The sequence below is a fragment of the Zalophus californianus genome, chromosome 6 (assembly GCF_009762305.2).
Source record: "Zalophus californianus isolate mZalCal1 chromosome 6, mZalCal1.pri.v2, whole genome shotgun sequence".
NCBI classification, from domain to species: Eukaryota; Metazoa; Chordata; class Mammalia; order Carnivora; family Otariidae; genus Zalophus; species Zalophus californianus.
In genome coordinates, this window is record NC_045600.1 from 93,041,693 (window position 1) to 93,049,398 (window position 7,706).

Genomic DNA, 7,706 nt, shown 5'->3' on the forward strand with positions numbered 1-7,706 from the left:
GGCTCCATAAGATGAAATTTTCCTAGAATCCAGTAAAGATTTTCTTGACTACAGTTTATTTTCTTACTCACTAAGGAAATAACAGGCAGGGTTAATCCCATAAATGGGTTACATTTTAGGTTAATAATGATTCATATTGATGTATGGGTCCCTTTAATTTTCCAACTTGCAAACACACATATGCATACTTTTTATTGCCATTTAACACAGAAACAAAATTTGGAAGGGGGAATAGGGTAGAATCCTGGGTCTAAAATGCTAAAGAAGAAACTAAAGGGAAAATAGTGGAAAGGTATTCGAGAGCCTCGAGACTTTATTTCCAAAAGCAATAGTAGTCGTTAGAAGTATTTTTTTTCTTTTTTGCAGCAAGTAGATTTTTAAAAACCTTAAGTTCCAAATACTGACCTGAATCTGATAATATGTATTAAAATGTCATAAACACATTCTTACCTTTGACTCTGTAATTCCATATCAAAGACTTTATCTTGGGAAAATAACAGATTTGCATGAATATGTACAAGGGTATTTATTATAGCGTTATTTATAGAAATGAGAAATATTGGAAACACCATAGTAAGGAATGGATCAAATAAATTATCAGACATCCATAAACTGAAATCCTATGCAATCATTTAAATTATGTTTTTCAGGGCATTGTCATACACTGGTGAAGGCAGTATAAAAATAAGACAACCTTTTGAAAGGGCAATTTGGTATCATCTATTTAAATTGTAAATAGGTATGCACTTTGATTCAACATTTTCATGTTTAGATATTTATCCTGAGAAAATGACAGATATGCAAATATATATGAACAAAATGTTCACTGAAAGTTTGTTTATAATAGCCAAAAATTGTAACCTACCAAAACACCCATCCGTGGAGGATTGCTCAAATAAATTATAATGCAGTCATACAATGAAATAGTAGCAAGGATTAGGTAGGTGAATGTGTATTGAAGAGAGGAGCATTATAAATAGTTGGATTGCCAAAACCAGTTAGAAAATGGGATTTTTTTTTTTACAGTATGGGGATTCCTCAAAAAATTCAAAATAGAACTAGTATATGATTTTCACTTCTGGGTATATATCCAAAGGAAATGAAATTGCTATCTCAAAGACATATTTGCCCCCTCACATTCACTGCAGCAGTATTTCCAATAGCAAAGACATGGGGAAAAAACCTTTATCCATCAGTAGATGAATGGATAAAGAAAGTGCGGTAAATATACAATGGGATTTCATTCAGCCATAAAAAATAAGGGAATCCTGCCATAGCCAACATGGATGAAACTTAAGGACATTATGCAAAGTTGAAATAAATCAGACAGAGAAAGACAAACACTGTATGATCTCCCTTATATGTGGAAACTATTAAAAGAAAAAGAAGAACTCATAGAAACAGAGCCGATTGAGGGCTGCCAGTGTCTGGGGAGGAGTGTAAGCAGGGAAAGAATAGGTGAAGGGGCTCAAAAGGTACAAATTTCCATTTATAAGATGAGTACGTCCTGGGGATGTAATGTACAGCATGATGACTATAGTTAAAAATATTGAATTGTGGGATGCCTGGGTGGCTTAATTGGTTAAACGTCTGCCTTTAGCTCAGGTCATGATCTCCCAGGGTCCTGGGATCAAGTCCCATGTCAGGGTCCTTGCTCAGCAGGGATCCTTCCTTTCCCTCTGCCTGCAGCTCCCCCTGCTTGTGCTCTCTCTCTCTCTGACAAATAAATAAAACCTTTACAAAATATATTGAATTGTAGGGGCACCTGACTGGCTCAGTTGATGGAGCATACAACTCTTGATCTTGGGGTTGTGAGTTCAAGCCCCACATTGGGTGGAGAGATTACTTCAAAATAAAAAGTTTTTTTAAAAGACTTTATTTGAGAGAGAGAGTGAGCATGAGTGGGAGGAAGGGCAGAGAAACAAGCAGACTCCCAGCTGAGAGCACAATGCAGGGCTGGATTCCAAGACCTCAAGATCATGACCTGAGCTGAAGACAGGTGCTTAACCAACTGAGCCACCCAGGTGCCCTAAAAATAAAATCTTTTTTAAAAAGATTTATTTATTTATTTATTTGAGAGCGAGAGTACACAGAGGGAGAAGGAGAAGCAGACTCCCCACTGAGCCAGGAGCCCCACTGCAGGGCTCAATCCCAGGATCCTGGGATCATGACCTGAGCCAAAGGTAGACACTTAACCAACTGAGCCACCCAGGTGCCCCTAAAAATAAAATCTTTAAAAAATATATTGAATTGTATATTTGAAAGTTGCTAAGAGAATAACTATTAAGTATTCTCACATACACACACACACACACACACACACACACACACACTTTGTAACTATTTGAGGTGATATATGTGTTAACTAACATTATGGTAATCATTTTGCAATATATACATATATCAATCATTACTTTTATACCTTAAACTTATACAATGTTATATGTCAATTATATACCTCAGTAAAGCTGGGGGGAAAGAGAAAATTGAGTATTTTCTATGTTTATGTAAATCAATATTCAAATATGCACAAAATGTCTAGGAAGATATACATAGTGATGTAATGGTAAAAGTTTAACATTCCAGCTCTCCAGAACATAAAGCCTTGATAAGTGATGTTTGCCAATTTCCATGGTGTAAATAGTCCTGCCATGGCTAATAACAAGCTATAGTTATGGAACACAGATCTGGGAAGAAATGCACACAATTAGCTCAATGAGCCTGTGTGAGCATGTTCCAGCGCATCTCTATACCTCTGGGAGGTAACATTACGGGAAGGTGTTCAATATTCTATCTTATATATGTGATGTGAATATATGATGAAATTGTACTGTTTATAATCAACAGCAGCAAAAATAAAACGCCAATTCGGAAAAACAAAAAAAATTTAAAGATTTTATTTATTTATTTGACAGAGAGAGAGAGAGCACAAACCAGGGGAATGGGAGGCAGAGGAAAAAGGAGAAGGAGAAGCAGACTTCCTGCCAAACAAGGAGCCAGGGGCTCGATCCCAGAACCCTGGGATCATGATCCGAGCCAAAGGCAGATGCCTAACTGACTGAACCACCCAGGCAAGGCACCCCAAAACAAAGATTTTTAAAAGAATACTTAGGGGCACCTGGGTGGCTCAATTGGTTAAGTGTTGACTCGATCTCAGCCTCAGGTCTTGATCTCAGGGTTGTGAGTTCAAGCCCCGTGTTGGCTCCATGCTGGGTGTGGAACCTGCATTAAAAAAATACACCTTTTTGGGGGGTGCCTGGGTGGCTCAGTCGTTAAGCGTCTGCCTTCGGCTCAGGTCATGATCCTGGGGTCCTGGGATTGAGCCCTGCATCGGGCTCCCTGCTCGGCGGGGAGCCTGCTTCTCCCTCTCCCACTCCCCCTGCTTGTGTTCCCTCTCTCGCTCTCTCTCTCTGTCAAATAAATAAATAAAATCTTTTTAAAAATACACTTTTTTTTACTTTTCAATATTTCCCATGTTTTCTACAAATGCTTTTATAAATATGTAATGCTTTCATAATCAGAAAACACATCACTGTACATAAAAATACTTAGCCCTGCTCTCACAGCCTAGAAAGCAGTTTCTTCCCTTTAGGATTTTGCTATTAGTACCATCAGAGCATATGACTATCTTCAAATGTGGGTAAGTGGAATCTGTCATGTTTTTCCTCTCTCTCAAAGGACAAAGGAGGAATTAGTTTTTATTTATGTGGCCCAAGATCTTGAAATATATATACATATTTCCTGACTTGTATTAGAAAAATTTCCCAACCCCTTACTTTATCAGTTACTGCCACAGACTGTACCCTAATTTTTGCCCAGATTATTGTAAAAACCTTTCGCTACTCTTTCTCTCTTTGTTTCCATTTCTCCACTCAGTACAGTCCTTACCCTAATTAGGATAGATTAGGGAGAACTACATGCGTGTTGCCAAAAGACTAATCATGTTAAAATATGGTTTTCCTTTTTATTTTGCTGAAAAGTCTTTAATGGCAGGTTGCAAAAGAATATTTAAACATGATCCTATTTGGGTAATAATGGTATAAACATATTACTATATATACAGAAAATAATCTGGAAGAATATATACCAAGTTCTTAGCAAAGCTTTTCTCTAAGAGTAGTGGAATTATAGGGGAATTTTACATTCTAATTTTTATGTCTCTGAGATGTTTTAAGAAAAACCTAGATTACTTTTCTACTGCAAAAAGAAAGAAAATGAGGAGGGAATTTGTTGCTGAATTCCCACTGCCCAGAGGAAGAAATCTAAACTCCTCTCCTTTTGTCCAAGTCTCTACCCCCAAAATCTACCTATGCAGTAAAACCCACCTAATCTACTCCAGCTCCTCACTAAAGATTACTTGTCTTTCTGAATTTCTGCAGTACTTCCTGACTTTGACATTTATCTGTGCATTTTATTACCCATTGGGTCATAATAATTTACAAACTGTTTCTGATTTAATTTATAGATACTTAAGGATGGAATTTATGTTTATTCTTTATGTTCCCCCCCCAAAGTCTGTAAGTATTAGCTTCCTGTGGCTGCTGTAACAAATTATCACTAACTTGGTGGCTTAAAACAACAGAAATTTATTCTTTCGTATTTCTGGAGGCCAGAATTTCATTAATTCCACTGGGTTGAATAAAGGTGTCAGCAAGGATGTTCTCCCTCCAGAGACTATAGGGACAGTCTGTTTCTTGCTCTTTCAGTTTCTAGTGGCTGCCAACACTCCTTGGCTTGTGATCCTGTCACTCAATCTTTGCCTCCACGGTCACATTATCTTCTCTTCTTCTGTGTGTCAAATCTCCCTCCGTCTTCCTATTCAAAGGATACATGTAATTGCATATAGTGTCCACCCAGATAATCCAGAATAATCTCTTCATCTCAAAATCTTCAATCACATCTACAAAATCCTTTTTTGCCATACAAGGTAACATTCACAGATTCCAGGGATTAGGGCAAAGAGGTCTTCTGGGGTGCCATGATTCAGCCTACCACAGGTATCTGTCAGAAGGAGTTCTATTAGTATATAGGAAAGCTCTTTGAGGACCCCAGCCCTTTTTTCTTTACCCAATTCTTACCATGTTGTGGCATGATATAGAAAGAGGAGCTTAAAATTCTTCAAATTGCCAACTCTAAAACCTTGGTGCAATGTCTATCAGACCACTAGGGATGAAGAGAGGTCTAAAACCAGTGGGATTAAGAATGAGGAGAAAAACACCAAAAGTTTGTATTTTTGGCTACCGAACATAGCAAGATCAGTAGTGATAGACTAGGGAAGCAAAGCACTCTAAGAGCAATTTGATGAAATTATTCATTGCACATCCCTGTAATGTGCTATTATCATACACAAAATAATAATACAAAAGAGTTAGAAGACACCTCTGAGTCAAAGTGTTTACAATCGAATGATCACCCTTGCAATAAACAGTTAAATGGAGAAAAGAAAATATGACAAAGTAACCTAGATTGTTGATAATGCCCTACTTTGGGACAGATTATGAGAATCCAGGCTAAGACCAACACAAAAGAAGCAGGTCGGTCTCCTCTTGTAGTTACATAATTCCTATGGGGAGTGAGGAATTGGAGCCATTTCTCTGCGAGTGAAAATGATTTTATTCACTATGCAAAGTAAACGCATATGTTCTAGAGAAAATGTCAATATTTAATAACGTCAAAACTGGAGACTCATGCTCCGTTTTTTCTTTTCCGAGTCTCCTGAACACTCCATCTATATCTGCTCTCTCCAGATCTTCAATAAACTCTGCCTTCACCTCAAAAAAAAAAAAAATGCCTTCAAAACTTAGAATGCCGTTTGTGCAGGATAAAAATACAGGTGTCCATAGGTCTATATGACTTTGCTTTGAGAGCAGATTTTATCTCTTGATATTTTAATGCAACCTAGTGCATCATGTTGGGAAAAAAAGATGAACACCTTCACTCTCTTGTCCTTTAGATGATAAAAGTAAATATCTTCCTCTTCTATAAGGAAGAAAATTGAGGTCTCATGCCAGAAAAGACTACTAGGAACTTTAACTTTTTTGAAGACTGAACTATGTAATAAAAAAATAATATAAAAAATATAAACCTTTATTATGTTTCAATTAAACATATATAGAGCCTCTACTATAAGCAAGTCCTCCATGGAGTAGATATGAAAAATTAATGGTACCTGTAACCTAAGGAATTAATTTCTGGCATCTTAAGAATGATGATTAGACCATGTCAGGAAAGGATATATATCACAAATGCATACAAAGTTCTGTGGGGGTCCTGAATTGGGGTTATTGGCAAAGGCTCTGATGGGAGGTAGCATGTGAAAGGTACCTTGCAGGATGTAGGGCTTTGACCTTTGGAGAAGCGATGAGAGGATGAACCGGATAAAGGCACATGGGTAGAACAGCTTGGGACATTTGAAGAGAGGTGAATGATCCATTCTTCCTGTGATCTGGGGTACATAGAGCTTTAAGACATTTGAAGTACCTTCCTATGAAAAAAAGTCTAGCAGAAAGTTAAAGCAACTGAAGTTCCATTTATTTTTTTATTTTTTTAATATCTTATTTATTTATTTGATAGAGAGAGACACAGCGAGAGACGGAACACAAGCAGGGCCCGATGCGGGGATGCGGAGGATGTGGGGCGCCATGCGGGGCGCGATCCCAGCACCCTGGGATCATGACCTGAGCTGAAGGCAGCCGCACAACGACTGAGCCACCCAGGCGCCCCCTGAGGTTCCATTTAAATGAACCTCACAAGATTAGCAGAGTGCTGTTAGGAAGAGGAGAAAGGGAAATAGGGAAAAGAAGTTGAAAGTATTGAAGCAAGGTGCCCTTCCCCCAAATATGCTTGCCTATATCTGTGTATTATGCTGAAAATCCCACTGAAAAGAATGATGACAGAGGGGGATTTTCAGTTATGTATTGGCCTGTGTGAACCATCATAATGTTTCTGGTAGAGGAGAGAGTAACCGTCATAGATAAGGAATGACCTGAGCAGATAGCTCTCCCAGCAAATATAAATTTGACAGACATGATGCCGGAAATAGATCTATCCAAAAACTAAAATGGGAGTGAATCTCAGAAAAATTACTTTTTTAAAAATTAACTAAAAGATGAACTAGTGTTCTGCTGCTTCTTCCTCCCTTTTTCCACTCTCTTCCTTCTTCCTGCAGAAATCAGTCCAAAAGTCATTACAGAGGCCAAGCAAGGTCTTTGGTAGGGGTGTGGTAGGGGTGTGGAGTCATAGTGGTCAAGAGGTGAAAGGAGGGCCTCTGGGTAAGATGGTGACCTAACTGGGACGAGGAAGGTGTCCCTATAAGGAGGGGGATACCAGTGTAATATCATAAGCAGGGTAAGAACAGAGTCCCTGGAGGGGGGCAGCCTGGTGCCAGGTGGAATATTTACATAGCCTCAAAGTACTTCTCCACAAAATACTTAATTATAAAGAGGAAAAAGAGTGGCTTTACAGTGGAAAAACCTGGCAGACATCATTTTAATCACACCATCAGTGATGGGACAAATCACAGTCATGTGCCACCTCTAGGATGCAATGACGAGAACAAGGCACAACTCCCCTAATAGCGCTGCCAGTGATGCGTAACCTGAAGGTAATCTTGAAAAAAAAACAAACCAGATAAACCCAAATTGAGGGATATTCTACAAAAAAAAAAAAAAGGCCTGTAATCTTAAAAGAGTGTCAAGGTCATGAAA